The sequence below is a fragment of the Podarcis cretensis genome (genome assembly GCF_951804945.1).
Source record: "Podarcis cretensis genome assembly, chromosome: 6".
Lineage (NCBI taxonomy): Eukaryota > Metazoa > Chordata > Lepidosauria > Squamata > Lacertidae > Podarcis > Podarcis cretensis.
The window spans coordinates 81344953-81365357 of record NC_137175.1 but is presented as its reverse complement, the minus strand read 5'-3'; the positions used below and the strand labels follow the sequence as shown (position 1 = coordinate 81365357).

The 20405-nt window shown below is 41.5% G+C and overlaps 1 long non-coding RNA gene across 1 annotated transcript in view; it reads left to right on the top strand.

Moving 5' to 3' along the window:
- The first annotated feature begins 245 nt into the window (after window positions 1–245).
- The window catches only part of LOC307219011, a 32820-nt gene continuing 12660 nt past the window's right edge, over window positions 246–20405 (top strand). Inside the window, exons 1-2 of the long non-coding RNA XR_013840254.1 lie at window positions 246–302; window positions 10909–11013. This is a non-coding gene — a long non-coding RNA (uncharacterized lncRNA). The remainder of the gene's footprint in view (window positions 303–10908; window positions 11014–20405) is intronic.

Sequence of the window (20405 nt, the reverse complement as noted above, 5' to 3'; positions counted from 1 at the left end):
CTAGTAAACCCACAGCCTTTTTTGCAAGGCTGAATTTAATTAAACACGACTCTTAATTATCCTGCTTTGCTCTGTACTCTCCATGTCTCTGCAGCTCTAGTCAAATAGCACTCTCATTTAGTTGAGAGTCTGATTAAGAGGAACACTGTAGCTTGCAAAACAGCTGTTCCTACAGAATAATCACATGATGTGAAACACTGGGGTCATTGGCTGGGAGAGAGTTGCTTAGCCACTGAGTTGTCTAAGTAGCTTGCAGGACCCCCACCAACATTATGCCTCTGTCCTTCAGGTGGAAGAAGAAGGTAAGTATTATGTAAATCTACTCCCTAACATTGTGTGATAGATAGATAATTTATTACGGTCGGAGACCAGCTTATAAAACACACTTGGTGGTACAATCCAAGAAGGAAAACAAACATTTAAAACAATGTACAACAATAAATTTAAAATTTATAAATGTGATAACCGTATAGACACTTAAAACTTTAAGATAAGCTACTGCAGAGAGATGACCCAGAGTCACCCATGGATCCGAGTTTGGGGATTTTCTTAATGAACTAGTTTGGGTCGGGGGATGGTCTGCGCCTACAGATCTGCATACAGAATCTGGCGACCATCCGGGTCATCTTATGATCTTTGCCTAACAGGAAAAGGTCAAATTTTTGCTTTTCCAGGAGGTCAGCGAGTCTCACAAGCAGGGGATCAATGGTCTCACTATGCGCCTCTTCATAAAAGGGACATCTAAAGAACAAGTGCTCTGGGCTTCCTATCTCCCCCAATGAACAGGCGCAAATGGGACTTTTTTAAAGGATCCTTCCAGGACCGGCGAGGGCAGACCCGAGCTTCTGGTGAGTGTAAAAGCTCTTCTTGCATTTCTGGATATGAGAAAGAAGAGATATGTTGCCGGTGTGGCTAGCTCTGTCTCGCTCGCTCCAATTTTATAGTCAGGGCACCTTGAGTAGTCCTGTTGTCTCTCGGTGTCTATGATTCTTTGCCTGACAGTAGCTTTTGTGTGAAATTTGGGTGGTGGGGGGGAGAGACCTCAGTGTACTATTATCAAACTTATGGGCATGCATATACATACACATGACAGTTTAACTGTCAAGCCCTCTTCCTGGGAATTGTGGATCTGTGAGGGGAAGGATTTAGCATTCTTGCCAAACTACAGATCCCTCTTTGGAGGGATCCACAGATGTTTAAAGTGGTATAATACTGCTTTAAATATATAGTGGTATATTCAGCCACAGTCTTTCAGAAAAGTTTAAAACCAAACTCTTCCTGCAGTTTTATTCCTACCAACAGCTTAAAGCCATTGACAAATTCCGGTTTGGACCCTGTTCTTCAGTCGACTGTCAAAATCCCGGACGTCCCTTTTGGACTTAAATTATTGTGTTATCAGGGGAATTAATTCACTTGGCTAGATTTTTATGGCCATCTTAGATAAACAGCATGTAGTCATTTTGTTTTATTAGCATTGTGATCCATTTTTATAGCCCTGTGCTAGATAATGATGATAGGAAATGAGGGCACCTGAATAATTTTTTTTAAGGGTTGCAGTCTCTCGGAGAACTTGCCCTTTTGAGAATGGCTTTATAACTAGTTTGTCATGGCTTGATAGCTTTGCACATGCATTTCCATGGCTCAGAGACTGGAGAGGAACTGTAAATATCTTACTACGAGCTTCTTGACATGTGGTATAGTTAAATAAAACAATATTAATCATGTTAATGTTTTCATTCCGCTGCCCTCTTTAATGCTTATCATGCCTCCGATATCAGTTGTTTCAACAAGTAACTGAATCATCCTTTCTCTGAAGAAAGGATGCATAAATTTCAGTCTGTCTAGGTTGATGGTGGTGGTGATGGCCCTTAGCTTAGATATCTTTTTGGAAAGATTGAACAAATTCATGAACAATGAGTATCTCAACTGCTATTAGCCATAATTGTGAAACAGGGCTATACCTCTGCATGCTTGATGTTTTGGGTCATCCAAAGAAGATGGGCAATGGTGCTTGTCCTTTCTTTGAGCTTCCAAAGTACATGGTTGATCACCAGTAGAAAGACAATGTGGACTAAATGGGTCCAAGACAACACTGTATGCTGGTCATGGAGAAGGGGCTCTTCTGAACATCCATGTTTGTGGTCATTTCTGAATTTCTAAACGGCAGTAGGCTATAGGCTTCAGAGGTTAACAGAAATGCTTTCCTCAAGAAGAAGAAGAGAAGAAGAGTTTGGATTTGATACCCCACCTTTCACTCCCCTTCAGGAGTCTCAAAGCGGCTAACATTCTCCTTTCCCTTCCTCCCCCACAACAAACACTCTGTGAGGTGAGTGGGACTGAGAGACTTCAAAGAAGTGTGACTGGCCCAAGATCACCCAGCAGCTGCATGTGGAGGAGCGGAGACTCGAACCCGGTTCCCCATATTATGAGGCTACCGCTCTTAACCACTACACCACACTGGCTCTCAAGACTTAGCTGGTGCAGAATGCAGCCACTGGGGTATTGATTTATAGATATGACATCAATTTTGAAAAAATCCCACTAGTCTGTTCACCTCCAACCCCAGTTCACATTGCTGGTACTTACCTTTAAAGCCTCAAAGAAGCTTAGGACTCAGCTGTTGAGATTGGGATAGATTAGGAAGGATGGGAAAGAACTGAGAGAAAACAAACAAGTATAAAGTCTGGGTTAAGGACACACACAAGAGACAAGCTGAAACAAACTCTTTGTATGGTTCAGAGAACAAGCCAAAGAGCGACAAAAAAGGCACTGGGAAAAAGGTTTTATAAAATCAACATCTCTCCTCCAAAGCATTGTGAGTGGAAAGTGTTGGGTGAGATTCTAGCCAGGAATTGGAAGGCAGACCTATCATTGAACTGTCAACTTCCCTCCTCCATTCCCCTATCCCCACCCTGGCATTTTCTTTATATGATATTACCTCATAGTTCTAAAATTTTCAGAGTACTTTAACCATCACTTCCTCTTCCTGGGAACAGGAGCATTCCTAGCAACTCTCAGCACCCTTTGTAAACTACAGTGCCATATTTCAAAAAGTAAGAACCAGGTTTTTAGGAAAACTCCAAAGTTGTGGAGCTGATTTGTTGGTTTTTTTAAAAAAATAGGTCCAAAACCCCCCATGATTTTTCGATTGACTTGCCTAAGATCCAGGACAAAGTGCCACATTTCAGAAATTCCCCCCGAATGTCAATTCCACCTTTGAAATCCCAGTAATGTCTGGGAAAATTTGTACATATGGAAGCCCTAGTTACCATTTTCCAACAACTGGTATTCAGAAGCATACTGCATCTTGTACTGGGAGTAGATATACCACTATATCAATTTTGCTGAAATGGCAGCTTTTTCCTCTTCCAGAACTCCACTAATTTTAGTGGCAGTCTCTTAGCACTGAGAACCTTTGGCTAGCTTCCTTAGAAAAGAAAATCTCATTTGAAAATAATGCATCATAAACTCTTCTTTTTGACAAGAAGATTCGCCCTATCATTTCCAGATGCATCGAAATAAGATCAGATATTAGCTTCCCATCTTTGTAGCCATAAAGGTTTTGAGGGAGAGGAAATCACAATCTTTCCCTCTGATCAGAGGGAAACATAATTCTTTGCAAAGGACACAAGAATCAATTACTGCAATTTTGCTTCCTGACCAGATGGAAATAGCTGGCAGGATAAAGGGGGTAGAACTAAGGGCAAGAAAGAAATACAGTAAACTACGGAAAGAAGATTGTGTTATACATGATTTCCCAATTAAAATGTAACGTGGATGTTTAATAAAGTTAAGCACTTTAAAATTTTGTATTCAAATGTCAACAACAGGTTAAATTTTCCTTTGCACTCACACACACAGCAGGTGGAATCCAGCAAAAAAATAGTGATGAAAAAATGAATTGTAATGATATAGTTGAATGTGTCTGGATTTCAGTGGAGTTTAGTTATATGAATAACAGGACAATCCTTCTTATCTCTTATTCAGCAATACTTCCCATTGAGTTCAGTGGGTTATAAGATTGCAGTCTTAGGCTTACCATTTACCTAGAAGTTAACTCCACTGAACACAGTGGGTCTTACTTCGAGCAGACAGGTGCAGGTTTGTACTGTAGCAGAGCTTGTCTTAAAGAGACAGATTTATATTGATCAACAGATTTTGGCAGGGTGATGAAGCAGTACAATACCTGGTTATGGGAGATGATAGTAGAATACCGGTAAATATTACTTTAAACTCTCTGAAAAGACTGAATCTAGCCAGTGATCACCACAGAATTCAACATAATCATAATAATAATATTCAACTGGCTTAGCACAGATGAGTTTTGTCACTGTATGACTATAATAAATCGAGAGAACAGTCTACCAATAACGCTCTTGTCTTATTTGAAAGTTGAATGGAAGAACATCTGAGATAGTAAAGTCACGTAAGCCATAACATGCTGGCCCTTTGGTTCATATGTGCATAAAAGTCATTTGATTGCTTACAAAACACCAGGGGTGGTAGTCAACCAAGTTTTACTCAGACGAGATCCATTGATTCAAGTAGGTTTACTCTAAGTATAACTTACCTGACAACACCCTAGATGATTCACAACTGAATGTGTGAATAAACTCTTTTTAAAAGTACCATATTTGAGAGGTAAAAATTTATCTTGGCAGAGATGAGCAGGTGGCTGAACTGTGACAGTTCATACATACATACCTGACACCACCTGATGTTTCATGTGAACCAATCCTTAGAAATGGCATTCAGAAATCATTTCAAAAAGTCAGCATTCAGACCTTTTAATTGTGGTCTTAGCTCTTCTTAGTGAACATTTTCTTTTTTCTTTTGGTATCCACCTAAATTGCAATAATGTACAAAATAACCTACTGGGGATTGCACTTCTTTTTTTTAGCCTAAAATGTCAATAACACTTGTTTGCATTATGCATTTTAGATGGATATTTCCTCACGAAGTGTATATATCTTACAGGTATAATGAGCATCTTATTGTTTTGTCAGCCGTCAAATACAAAGCTAAAATGGAAATGCAGCTGACAAAAATGATATATTTGCATTATTAGCAATTCTGTTCTTGTTTCTTAGTGCATGTTCATCTGGCAAGGATGCTGCTGCTTACTTTATTTGATTTCAACCAGGAAGGTCCTAATAGATGTATATACGTGTGTGTGTGTGTGTATGTGTGTGTGTGTGTGTGTGTGTGAGAGAGAGAGAGAGAGAACACACATGGCCCAATTGTGTTAATTTATGGCTCAGGATCATGACATTCTCTGGAAAAAATATAGAAGAAAACTTTGCTCTGAATTCAAAAACAAACACAGTCTACCTCATCACATTCTTCCATTTCTCTGGAATGGTCCCAGTCAAACTGAACCTGCAGAAACCCCCAGAAAATTCAGGATTCAGAGAATATTCTATTTCCCCTGATTAAATAATAATAAAAAGTCATACAGCTGCCAAAGTAATAAAATCAGTACACTGTACATTATATCCTTTGAACTGGAAACTCATTTGTGTGACTGGTAATCACCAACAGAGACAGTGCAGACATTTATTGACCCAACATTTATTGACTCAACATTCATTGTTGAGACAGGTGTTAAAATTTATGCACAGGAATCCCAATTCCAGACCAGCAGCAGATGGTGTGGTGGGAATGTGCCACTCACTTGTTCTCCCTCCAGTTGTGTTGCCACTGTGTTCTGGGAAGGAGAGGAAAGGGGAGAGGTGGCAGTGAGAATTGCATGGTGCATCTGTGGAGCCAATTTGGCATTCCTGCCAGAGTGCTTGCACTGTGCCTACCTCACCACAATGCTAACTAAAAGCTGGTGCTCAAGTCACGGTGGGCTTTACCGTGGATATTTTAATTATGTTTTCATAGAATCATAGAATTGTGGAATTGGAAGGGATCCTGAGCACCATCTAGTCCAGGGGTCAGCAGCCTAAAGCCCATGGGCCACAAGTGGGCCACCATGGGCCACCAGCCCACGAGCCGCTCCCGAACCGAGCCACCCACTCGATGAGTCCCTGCGTGCTGCACTAAACCACCACAGCGCGGCGTGGGGACTCACTTCCATAGCACTGGAAATTGCATCTGGGCATGCGCAGACGCAAAAAATCACATCTGCGCCGATGCTGGAACTTGTGTCTGTGCAGATGCCGGAAATCTTGGGTGCGCGCTCGCGCTCCGGCCCATGGAGGGATCTCTGCTGGAGTGAACCAGCCCAGGCGAGGTAAACCTTGCCAACTCCTGATCTAGTCCAACCACCTGCAAGGCAGGAATATGCAATTGTCTCAGACAGCGATCATACCTGCAACCTTGTCATTATCAGTGCCACGCTCTAACCAGCTGAGCTGTAAGGAAAGTTCCACCAGTAAAGTTGAAATAATATTTCTATGGGACTGGACAATGTTTCATTTCCATGGGAGCCAGTTCTTATGCTTCCAGACACTGCAAACTGCACAATATTTAATATCTGCAACACAGTGGGAGGTGGGGCCATAGGCAAAAAAATGTGAATGTGTCTCTTACTTTGGTATGCTAGGCTACATTCCAGCTATGCAAAATCCAGGGGCTTCTGTACACCTATGTACACCCTCTCTATCCCCACCCAGGCAAACGAGATGCATTATCACAGATCAAGGGTGCAAGCCAGCCAGGCAAAAAACATATGAGGTGGATGTGGGGCAAGGCCAGTGAGGAACGTGACTTGGGGAAAGTATGAGGTCCTGAGGGCCCGGAAGCCACAGGCCTGAGGCTCCTTGACCCTGATAGACACCCATCTAATCATTTTAAATAGCATTAATCAGTATTTCTGTAAACATTATCAAATATAAAAAGTCACAGTTGCGTTGACCGCTTGGATAAATTGGGCTGCGATTCATTTGTGAGTGTAAAAGTCATTCCCCTCCTATTACACATTATGCTCTTGTGTTCACATCCTTTTATGTGTTAAATGAAAAGGTCGCCTTCCCCATTATCTGGCAATTACTCTTTTCAGTGTGAAAATTCATTACCTGCTTAAGAACTCCTTTGACTGTCACATATTTCAGTTGAAATGCAAGCTCTTTCACTGTGGAACAGCACTCTGACTGTGACATGCTAGCCAGCTTAAAGGGTGAAACAAAGAGGCGAAACATGGAGTATAAATAGTGCGGCTTTGATCTCTCGTGGATGCAGATATTGTGCTGAAATCACCAAGGGTCACTTTGAAACAGCATGACTTCTTAGGCAGAAGCTCAGCTGTTCTCGGGGAATACTGAGAAGACTGCAACTTTTATGTGATCCTTAAATATACTGAAGACAATCTACAATATCAGCCTGGAGAGGGCATAAGGTATACCGGGTATCATTCAGAAGATGAGCTAGGGAGGCATGAAGGTCCTGTCTCAACAATAATGGTTGTTCAAAGTTATAACGCTTCCAAAATCCTCATAAAGGCATGATGACATCACATAGTCTTTCCACACACATATATAGTTATGTTTATATTTATTGATTTGGGGTTTTCTTTTTCCCTCAGGATTTTCTAAATGCAATACATAAATTCAAAGATTTCTGTGCTTATTGGAAGTGGCGCATTGGAAGATGGCTGACAATAACATCTCTCCGACCCACACGAGGTAATTTGGAGGCTATGATGGGGGTAATTAGCCTCCTTAACCCCCCCAGGATTGTGGGGGGGACGGCCCTTGCCTGCTGTGCCCTATACCACCCCCGAATTTGTGGGGGTGGGGGCACTAGGCACAAAGCCCTCCTGTGGGATTCCGGCACTCCTCGATGCCGTCTCTGATCCGCGCCTCTGGTTGCAACAATCTTCAAAAGAAACAATTTGGACGAGATAAATTGCACATACTTCAAGGAAAAAGGGGGAGTAAAGACTGCTGACAGAAGAGATCTCTGATAAAAAGACAAGAATAAAATATGAGAAGATGCGTCAAGATACGGTACGACAAATGACTGAGGGGGGAGGGGGAAAAAAACCTGCCTTTCCTTTTCTTATGTGATTAAACAAGAATCCCCTCCCCTAATGAGTCAGAAATTAAGGACTTAAGCTGTGGATTTAAGACTGTGTGGAGATAAACTTTCGAACCAAAGCAATGTTTCAAGACGTAGCTGGAAAGCTAAGAGTTTTGGAATGACGCAGTTAAAAATGCCGTCGCCATTTTGGGAGGCATTGATGGAGCTCTTGGGTCTGGGAGGAGAAAGAGAGAAATCAACTTCTCGGTGGGACTTAAGAGTGACAATGCCTAATTTATGATGGAAAGAGCGATGTTATCTACGAAGGAGATATATGGAAACCATCTGGACCTAGTTTGGAGAAACGGGAAATCCACACAGGATCATTATACTTGCTTACTGGCTTAAGGAGACTAACAGAAGAGATCGTAAAGGAAAAAGAGAAATTATACGAACAAGATATGATGTGGAAACACCAAGATAAGACTGGATAGAATTATGAACTTTGTGGACTGATTGGGACTGATTTGGACATTAACGCAGTAATAAGAAGATGATCTGAATCCCCCTTTGGATCTTGAAGTATGGGTTCCCCCAACAAAATTTAAAAATTTGGCTTTGTAATTTGGAATTTATGCAGTGTGATTTAATTTGATGTGATTGGCCAGTTAATAAAAATTATTATTTTTTTTTTTTAAAAAAAGATTTCTGTGCTTAAAATACTGCAGTTTTGTGTGTTTCCTCCAATATGTTGACCAGGAGGAAACACTCAAGCAATGATATTGATGTAGCATAGACTGTCCCTATTTTCATCTGAGGAATGTTGGAGGGTATGCAATACTCAGAGATGAAACAGTCCAGAAACCTTGGGAGAGCCATTGCTCTATGCCTTTTATCCCTTGTATGAGTTAAAATATCCCTACTTTCTGAAGTGAGGTTGCCGAGTTGCAAGAAAAAAATAGTGTCTTTTTGGTGGTTACCATTGCTCCCCTAAAAAATTGGTAGTTCTCTGCCACTTATTTAATAATAGAAAACACACATTTGCTTGCGGCAAATTTGGTGAAGCGACCTGTGTATACAATTCAATCAGTCTCAGCCTTCAAGAAGAACTTACCCTGCCAGTTACTTTTAGCAATTGTGCCAAACTATTGATCCCCACCCACCCTTGAAGCAGTAATGATACAAAAAAAGGTGTCAAAAATCACCGCCCAATAAATCATGCTTCAAAACATTATAACACGTTGCGTTACCGATTACTCACCAAGTGACAATATTGCTCCTTTACAGAGACAAATGGATTGCAACAAACTTGGCCTTGTGTCAGGAAACAGTTTATTCATGTTTGCACATTGTCAACACAATTCAGAAATTGCAACTCTGCAGGACGCACAGTATTCAAGATTTCTCACAGTACTTTCTCTTTTATTTTCATTTAGCAGGGCTAATGTTCCAGATGACACCTTTTGAGCCTGGGTAGCTGTGGCCAAATAACTGTTAATGCAGGGATTATTGCCGTGCCATTGACTTGCATTGTTAGCCCCTTTTATGTGTCCAGGAGAGCAAATCTGGGCACAAAGGGTGGTAGGGATGGGTGTAGGCATGCCAGACCTACTTTCAAAGTCCCCATTCCTACATTCTCAACCCTTTAGCTTTCCCTGTTTGTCTGGACATGTTTAGAAGCCTGCCTGCAACTGTGAATCATGCATTATCATGGTTCCTGATCACAAAGAAAGCTTCCGACTGCATGCTTAGAAGACCCGTCCTGACCTTTCTGCTCAGTGTGGGAACCTATGGGATGGATCAGGAACACCTTGCATACCAGGGACACTGGTTGCAGGGCCACTACACATGCGCCTTCTCCCTCCGAACACTTTATGCCCATGTGCTTTCTTGTACAGAACTCTTGGAAATGTGGAAACTGTCAGGAGCTTAGCCTACACTCGAGTAGGACCCTGGTAGAGACACATGCCCAACTGGCATGTTCTCTCCCTCCTGGTCGATCGTTCGGGAGCTTCAAAAGCTTTCTTCTGCCCAAACATCGCAGCGACCGATGCCAACCAATACCGGCACACTTAGGGATCCGCAGAGTTTGCACATCGTACGTAACAGACCTCAGCAACTCAGCATTTTGGCTAATCTACTTTATTTACATATAAACACACACGGAGCACTGCAGCATGGTTCCCTCTCTCTCTAACACCAAACAGCAAAGAGGAAAAACAAACAAAGGACAATAGTCCCACTTCATGGAACACAGTAACACAAACATCCTGTCTCCTTCACTTCCCACTCTGTGGAGTCAAAACACATACCATCATGTGAAAGACAAAAATCCTATGACTGCAATCACGCAGCAGGGATTCTAACAAGTCATCACTGTGTATGGATCATGTCTCCGTCACTTCCCACTCTGTGGAGTCAAAACATATACCGTCATGTGATAGACAAAAATCCCATGACTGCAATCATGGAGCAGGAATTCTAACAGAAACTAGGGAAGTCCAAGTATTGATGGTTGAATCATAAGTAAAAAAGGGGCTGGCCAGCTCATGATTTCTTTGCATTTGAGAACCTTCTATGAATTTTTGTTGAGTTGAGCCCTGACCTCTTTGTAGTTTGGGCCTGGTTTGACATGGGGTCGTTCTGATGCCTTGCCATGAGCCCTAATCTCCAGTACTACCACATAGCTCAGATGTACAGCTTTCTTAAGAGTAATTGGTGAGGGGAGGTATGGAAAGATGATTTATCTCTCCCTAACTGAAAATGTTCTACTGCTGGTAGCAGCAGTTCCAAGGGCTGACAGTACACCCATGCAAGTCTGTTGTGACTTTTGTCACTGTGGGTGTAATGGGACCCAACCTTCCAGAAGAGGTGAAGCTAAAAAGATTTATTTCTGATTCATTTTGAAACAATGCAAACTCCTTGTTCTTCACTAACCCTTAGAAATGCTGCCTCCAGGATGGATCCCAGGAAGATGCTCCTCCCATTCAAGGAGAACCACAACTTTCAAGGAACCCCAAATGTCTGAGATTGAGGATAACATTTTAAGTAAGGTACTAGCTGGTGGTTTTCAAATTGTGACCGTTTCCAAAAAAGAGTAAGGTGGGAATTAGAAAAATAATACAAGAACAAACTGACAGTGAGATATTTAGGAATTTGACATACCACTATCTTTGCTGGCATCCAAAAATTAGTTATGAATCATTGTATAAAAAATACCCCTCCTTAATAGAACAGTGTAAATGCCTATATAAATATCATTTTCTCTTTGTGTGGTATACCAGCAGTCAGAATTCCTTTAATGCTAAAGCTACATTTACTTTTTTGATCCTTTTCCTATAATGTTGACAGAAGAGCAAATTAAAAACGGCAAAATTATTGTCAAACCTTATTTAGAAAGATAGAAGCTCACAAATTAAGTTGATATAAGTTCAGGATGGATAAAAAAGGGGAAAGATAACTTCCCCTTCTGTCAAAATATACTTCTATGCATATTACATTAATTGGAGTTTGGGTTGGATTAATTAAGTGGATTAATTAATTAGATGATTGATTGGATTCCAGTTCCACAATCACAACTATGCCATTCTGAAGAGGCACCTATTGACATTGCAGTGCAAGCAATACTCTGGTTCAACAACAGTTTATGTTTAAAACAAAGGTTGGGTTTTTTTAAAGTCCTAAAAGCAAATATTCTTTGAAAACTGGACAGTATAAGATACAACTAACACATATAGATACATATATATATGAATGATGAGATCATATTTTTGAAGAACAACTGATAATTTTCTTTTTTCTTTTGAAATGTCACTAAGTGGGTGTAGCAATGTGTGAAAGAGGTTTCGGACCAATTATTTACTTCATTTATTTTTTTAAACACTATTTATTAAATTTTCCACTTGAACAATCCAATCAAACCATATTAAATATTCCAAATTATACATATATTTCAATAATCAAACAGTCCAAATATTATGCCAAATTATATAAAAATTGGGAGGTATCTTCCCTTGTTCTGAGATCGAGGGGCTCTGATCATCTCATACTTCTACTGCTTTCATAATTTTCATGATAGTTCCCATAAATCATTCCGATGTTAATCCTCATTATTTTTCACAGCCTCTGAGTTTATCAAACAAGTGAGATAAAACAAAACAATATATTCTGTGTGGAATTTACATCCAGAGTTCCCTCTGTATGTTCACAATATCTCTTCACAAAATGATGTTTCTGCCAAGCCAGTCCAAAAATCTTCTCACCTCGGGCAGCAGCCAAGTCAGTCCAGATAAAATCAAATCAAGGCATCTGCCCAATGCTTTTAAGACCAGCTGTCCTTCAAATGGTTGACCTGTCCAGGGAAGGTTTTGCCATATAAAACTGGGAATGCAAATATTAAATAAGATATTAAAAGGCACCTATCCCCCCAAGGCCCCACATTTAATTCTACAAGCTGATCTACTTCCGGTCATTGCCGCTCGGTTAATTGGAGCTGTGTCATTCCGATTCTAATTCCAGGCAAACTTCCAAAGTTTTTTTTGGCGTCTCTCCAGTCATTCTCCAAATCAAGGTTGGGAAACTCTTTATCCTCTTTCAAATATATCTGCAGACAAATACTTTGAACTTGGTTTTCCACTTTTGAATAATTGTTATTTCCACACAGTGAATGATTATTAGAGTCATATTATATCACCAAATACACCACCTCTCCAGTTTCGCTTGCTATAAATAATCAGGCAGTTGGTTCTTTCATAGGAGGATTTTGCCATATAACATAGCAAAATGAAAAATAATGACAAAGGAGGCTCACCCCCCCTTCCAGTTCCAACATACAAAGTCTACGTAGATGTTAATCCTTCTACCATTCAAATCCTTTTTAGCACCTCAGTGGCTGAATTAATTAGCAAAGTAGTTTCTCCCCCTTTGCTCAGATCATGTCCAAAACTTAAATCCAATTTTTCATCTTAAGAATTGGAAGCTTGCTGCTAAATGGAGGTGACTTTGGAGAGTTGCCAAGAAACGTTCCGGGCTTTCCATCCAGTGCCCCCAGCCCCTCCTTCCTTCTGAATGTGGGGCCAAGTGTTGGGCGATCTGTGGATGAGCTGCCACTCCCCAGAGTGTAGGGAGGCTGATTACTCCCATCTCAGCCTCTGATTCCGGAACGTACGGCAGTGATGGAATTCAGCCACCCTCCATCGCAGCTCGCTGGAAGCTCCTTGTAATTATTTCCTTCATTTTGAATGGACCATTCCTGAACAGGCAGTTGGAGAACTGAAGGCACATTCTGACTGTGACATTGTTTCTGTAGTTATGAGCTGAGATTCAACAAATTTCAAGCACCACCCAGGGGGCATATTTTCTTCCTAGAAAATACACACCTTACTGACCTAGGCTACCGACCTAACACCACTCGACTGTGAATAAACCCCACTGTACTTCTAAGTAGATATTGTTAGGCTTGCTTGGCAAGAGAAGAGATGGTTACAGCCCAGGTGTGTTGATACTGCCTGTGTCACCTGACATTTCATTTATTTGTTGTTTCTCAGATATTCTTTCATTATTTGCTCCGACTAATCTTTATCCAGTTAAGAAATAAATCATTGTAGAATAATAAATCTGCAACTGAATCTGAAAGCTTGGCAATGAAAACTCCCCCCCCCCCTTTTTGCACAACCAAGCAATATTAAATGGGCACCTGCTAGGTCTGCTGTGACGGCTGTGATGGATTCCCTGCTCCGTGGAACACCAAATCCACACTTTGATTGAAGGATTACTTCATAAAAAGCAGCTGGTTTTGATCTTTAGGACATTTGGTTCCAAAATGCTTTTCAAATCATCATATTAATTTCTGGTTTGATGAATGTATGGCACCTTTCCTTTCTTTGCGGCAGTCGATGTACCTCTGTACTTTCACAGATAAAAGTGTGTTCAGCACAAGCAATCCATTATTATATATCGGGTTCATTGGGTTGTACTGACAAAGCTGGATCAGTGGTGATTCATTTACACACATAAGGGAATTTTTCTCCACTGTTTGCCCTTTCCTCAGCCACATGAGAACAGAAGAAGAGCCTGCTGGATCAGGCCAATGGCCCGTCTAATCCAGCATCCTGTTGTCACAATGGACAACCAGATGCCTGTGGGAAACCAGCAAGCAGTATTCACTCGTCTAGTTTCCAGCAACTGGCATTAAGAAGCATTACTGCTTCCAACTTTCCTTTGGGAAGCTGTGTTTGTTGTTTGTTGTGAGGATTGTAGCAGAGAGAAAAAGAGTGAAGCTCCCCTTTCTTGTGCCAGGCATGGGTTTAGGGCTGTGCAAGAGGTGTGCATGCACTGGGTGTAAACCGAGGGGGTGCCATCTCAAAGCCTGGTAAGCCAGGTCTGGGCTTAGGGAAGGAGGTGTGAGGCTTTGGCAGGGTCCCAGAGTCCTCCCTCCTCCTTCCCAAAGCCTAGTTGGCACTTTCCAAGCTTAGGGAAGGAAGTGTGACGGCCTCCTCCCCCAAACCAGGTAGTGGGAGGGTAGTGTGGAGGCTGGGGGAAGGGCACCAAATTTTGGCCTTGCACAGGGCATCATAATACCCAAGTTCACCACTGCTTGTGCCCCATAGGCCTCAGAGGAGAAGGAGGGTTGTGGCAGAAATGACCGGCAGAATCCGCGACCAAGAGAAAGAGACTGTGGAAGAAGATTGGAAGAAGTTTAAAATATATCTTAAGAGCTATTATAAAATTGAGGAGTGCTAAAATGCTGAGGGAGAGGAAGACGTAGAATTGCAGCGGTAAATTGTGTTTAGTTCAGGGTGAAATTGAAAAGGAGAATGAATTTATATTTAATTGGCTAAAAAGGGTTGTTGAACAATTGTTAAAATAAAGGATGCAAAAAGGGGAAGGTATGGGGAAGTCCGAGAAAAGAGGTTTATGGAAATAAGGTAAAGAAATTATGATTTTTTGTGTTTGTTTTTATGTTGTTTTTGTGTTTGTTAAAAATTGGAAATTAATAAAAATTTTATTAAAAAAAAAAAAAAAAGAAGGAGGGTTGAAGCAACCTCCAGTGGTGCCAAGAGACGGTGGAGAAGGAGCTGCCGGCCCTTGAGCCACATGGCCGTTGTGTATAGCTCTGCCCCAGGCTCCTCCCAACGTCCTGACATCACACACACAGTGTTGTATCTTCGCAAGCACCTCTGTTTTGCTGTGAATCCTCACCTTACAGTGAAATCTGGGAATCTTCCTCATGCCATACATGATGGTCACAAATATCAGATGGGTCAGTATTTATTTGTTTGTTTCAAGCATTTGTAACCCACTTTCCAGCAGAAAAGATTCCAAAGAAGGAAATCAACCAGGAAACGTAAATAATGCAATCTATAAAGCAATAAAACAGGCAAACTATCAAAAAACCCCAAAATAGGATGCTGCAGTGGCCTCACTAATATCTACAGATATCTTTAGAGATTGTTCACAGCAAGGTATTAAAACTTAACACAGCACAAAGTTTATTGAGAAGTTATCCTGAGCTCTTTAATCTTTTGTCATTACAAAATGTCATGTTTGAAAGCTTTGTGGTAGCACAACATTGTAGCTTATATTTTTGTCATTTCGTATGGGGATAATATTTCTAAACTAGTGACTGCTTGAGGAGAGAAACAGCTCCAACAATGAAGCAATTCTTTCTGCTGTGAGATTCAAGACATTTACCCTGACATGGATTACCAGGGACTTGGGGGGAAACTAGATTCCCCGCCTCTATGTCTATCAAGAAAATAAACTGCTACGTAGCACAGATCCAGTTCAAAATATACATTAGTCCCATTTAGCTGTTATTTGCAGGGCACTAGTGTGTTGAGCAAGGATGGGGGACCAGCCCCAGCCAGCATGGCCAGTGATCGAGGATGCAAAGAGTTGTAGCTCAGGAATTGTAGTTGCAAGCAGGAATTTGTGTGTTGGGTGTTCCTGTGCAGCTGATGTTGGGGCTAGGGATCAAGGTACATGCTGAAACCAAGCAGGTCTGGGTTTGGCCAGTACTTGGATGGGAAACCGCCAATCCATGCTTTTAGTCCCCCATTGAAAGGGTTTATACTATATAAACATTGGAAGGGAAAATACTAGATGGGGTAGAATTCAACACCACACTATTACAAATGTTCCATCTGAGCAAACATATCGGATTACCAGATAGAACTCCCCTAATCCTATGCACTGTTCCAGGGGTTCTTCTTACCCTGCCCCTGAGCCAATTTGGGGGGGCCCATGGGGGAGGATAGCAGCAAAATCTAAATTGCAAAAGGTGAAGCCCTTGTGCAGGGCTTCTGCTGATGGCTCTCCTTATGTGAATCCTGCACAAATCCACTTAGCCAGGGCTGGAGGTGGCTTTTGATTCTTCCTCTCCTTTCTTTTCCCATCTCTCTCCCCCCCCCCCCGCTTCCATTGACAGCGATTAATTGGGCCAGCTCCAGGACATATGTAGTTTTAATCCATGGGGAAAATAAGGGGATTTGGATCCTGCAGACCCAAGGCCACTGCCAGTCTGCCTCTGGCACACCCACAGAATGCTCCATTTTGGTCCTTACCATTGGCTGAACACTGCTGACAGTGCATCTCTACTACTACTTTTATTATTATATATATGCTACCCATGTGACTGGGTTGCCCCAGCCACTGTGGGTGGCGTCCAGCAAAATATAAACACAGCATAAAACATCATATATTAATAACTTCCCTATACAGGGCTGCCTTCAGATGTCTTCTAAAAGTTGTATAGTTATTTATCAACTAGAGTAGAGCTTTCTGTTGGTGCACTAGGGGGAGTAGCCTTGCTGATGCAAATGCCATCCTTCTGGATCCTTTTCACTGGCAGAGCAGCAGAAAATCACTTTCAACAATCCTTCAGCTAGCCTTTGGCTAACTTTTAAGTGACACTGCCTATGCACTACATGACTGCAAAGGTATTTCATTTTGGGTCTCTCTGACTCAAGGTCACCAATCTCTCTGCCTATACTATACCCATTACTGCAATGCATTAGATATTGTTTTCTGTGTTTTATATTATTGTTTCCAGAAGGTCTAGCCAAGTATTGCACTTAGAATTTGTGGTGTGTTTTCAATTTGATTTGAGTAATTAAGGAGAAAATTCAGGCAGGCCCATCCATTTCCTTTTGAAAGAAAGCAAATTTCCATTGGATGTGAATTGCTAATGAAAGCCACTGGCTGGATGATTGCTGTCCTTCTGTTAAATACAAACATGGCCATATGTATTGTGTTGAAAACAAACATCCCCAAATCCACATGCTCCGAGTGTGGTTGACTTTGTGGCTTGGCCCCAGTCTCTTTCCACAAAAAATGTTGGTTTTTATTTGAGTGTCTTCAAATTGTCATTGATTTTTCTAATCTAATTTAATTCCTGATGTAGTTAAGATCAAATCTGCTGAGCCATCTATCTACAAATCAACTTGACTTTACAAGGCAGTTTTGCTGTCCACCTATAAATCATTTTGACTTGAGTCTGGAAATTACAGACAGGTTTCATTTTTTGTGGGGGAGGGGAAGAAAAGGGATTCTTAAGGATACAGCCCTTTGCACACTTACTTGAACACATTGGAACTTACATGTATAAAAATTTGCATGGGTAAACATGTATATAAATCACCTTGCTCAACCTACCTTATGATGTTGGTTATGGTCGTCCTTAAGACACTGGACTTGACTCAAAGCCTGACAAATTGGATCAATTTTATTCCACCCAGAAGCATCATCATTTCCTGATATTCTAGAATACTTCAAGGGGAATTTAGATGATGTATATCTCCATATAGACGGTACGGCATATAAAAATGAGCTCACCAGCAGCATCTGCCCTCCTACAATGACTTCACTGCAGCTTACCTGGATGGAGATGGGGTTGAACAGGACAGTGGTGTTCCTGCTAGTTCACCTGTATAGCCCTTACTCTACCCTGCCCCATATAGGTAAGCTGCAGAGACACAGCTGTTGAGAGGACAGCTTTGCCCCACCACATGGGCAGCTACTGGAGCCCAACCAGATGTCCACCCGGTTCCACCTTATAAGGTGTACTGAAATGCATACCTCAGTGTACACTGTGTTGTATGAAATTGAGAAGGGTGGATGGAGAAATTAGTGGATGTTTCAAGCTTCTGTCTGAAAGTCTGAGTGCTGCAAAGAAATCCACGCAGAACCCCCACCTGCATCTCTCTCTTGGTGGATTCGGATGAATAATATTAGTGACAAATTCCAGAGAAGTAGTCATAGAGGAATGATGTGGTTCTACCACACATTTTGTATGGAAATGGTCCCTTTATATCTCCAAGAAGGGCTAGAAAAGTCTCCTGTTTGAAACCCTAGAGAGCCACTGCCAGTCAAATGATACTGAGCTAGATAGGCCAATATTCTAACTTTCCAAACCTAATATGCTAACTTCCCCCCTCTCTCAGATAGAATAGGTGAAGCTGGAAAGACAACAGGGTTAAATACCAGTTCAGTGTCTGACACAGTCCCTTCTAGCTGATGCTATTTAAGGAGCATAATGCTTTCAATGGTTACTTGCCATGATGAATGTGCTCTACTCTCAATGGTGGAGATAGTATGCTGCTTAATACCAGTTGCTGGGAATCACGTATCGGGGAGAGTGTTGTTGCATTTAGGTCTTACCTGCTGATGGTCTTGCCGTAGGCTTCTGGTGGGCTGCTGTGAGAACAGAGAAAAGAATTCAGCATTGTACTCTTCTGATCTTTCTGTAAATACAAGCATTTCTGTTTGCCAGGTGGAATGATTCCCCCCTCTTCTCCCCTTCCCCAGAGTGGCTGGGGAAACTCAGCCAGATGGGCGGGGTATAAATAATAAATTATTATTATTATTATTCATGCTCTGTTCTGGGGGTTCTCCAAACCCACCAGAGAAAATTGAGGGAGGATCAGGAGGAACACAGAGGGAGGAGAAGGGTGAAAGCCCCCTTGTGCCAGTGGGAGCTCTTCTGTTGCCTTCTGCAAGTGCCCTGGTTTAGTTGGATCAAGTCCAAAATGGGCAACTAGATGGGCATTTGGACTGATCTAACCAGCATGTTAAATGCAGTGGTGCATGTAACATCATGCCTAGCATGGCTCTTGAGTCTTAGAACTTAGTTTTCCGAGCATCCACGCATAGGTTAGTATCAAATAATTTTTCAGCTGCTCAGTACTGTCTCACGCATCTATCTTGTCATTCGCCATCTGCATCCAGTGTACCACATCAGTGGAGTAACCCTGATACTAGTGATAATAATGGGATTCTACCTCAATAATTGTCAGCCATGGGAATGGTTCCAGGAACAAATATAAAAGCAGAATCCCCACCCCCTTTTAATCTTGGTGGAGATAAGGGGCATGTCCATCTTGTATTGGACCTGTGAATGAAAAAAGCTGAAGTGGTTTCCAAATTGTGCAGAAACATTCAATCAATACCCCTAAAGTGCCTCCCCCCTTATTTATCATTTTATTGGGTGAAGAGCATCTATGTCAAGAAATTCTAGAAAGACATCACAACGAAGAACTGACAATTTCTGAACAAACTATAGAGCTAGCCGCCTGGAACACCTTCACATCAACACTGGGGACGGCATCATAATCTTGCACGGTGATAGAAATGAGCTCTGACAGGATAGGTTTTTCCTTCAGGCTCTTGCCCTGTCACTGCTTTTCTTGAGCCAATAAATACCTTTTCCTTTTCAAAAATACCACCACTAATGTAAAACGGGTGGTTTGCATTTTGGACTATATATAATTTTATATTTTATGTATTGTGTACTCTCTCTCTCTCTCTCTGTGTGTGTGTAGTATATTCAGTATGGTGTGTACTTATCTATCATATTTAAATTCAACATGAAAGAAGAACACAAGCACAGCCTGCTTCACCAGGCCTATTATTATTATTATTATTTTATAAAAAATATTACAAGTAACATTTTTCTTTTATAGGGAATCAAGGTAGCTTACAGCTACAACAGCTGAAACATAAGGAAAAAACTAATGTAAAACAATTAAACATTAATATAATTAAAAATAGATACATCAAAGTTATATTAAAGCAAACAGATCTTTACAATCAAACTATCACAGCACCAACCCTTTCCTTAAAAAACAGTCAGTTGCCAAACATCTGTTGGAACAAGACTTTACAAGCTAGCAGAAGGACAACAAAGAGGTAGCAGTCTAATTTATCTAGGAAGGGAGTTCCAAAGTCTGCGATCAGTCACTGGAGAAGGTCAATGGCTGATCTAGTTCAGCATCCTATTCTCAACAGTGGCCAACCGGATGCTTGTGGGAACCCGCAAGCAGGACCCAAGCACATGAGCACTCTCCCTACCTGTGCTTTCCAGCAACTGGTACTCAGAAGCATTGCAGCTTCTAACTGTAGAGGCAAAGCATAGGCAGCATGGCTAGCAGCTCTCTCCTCCA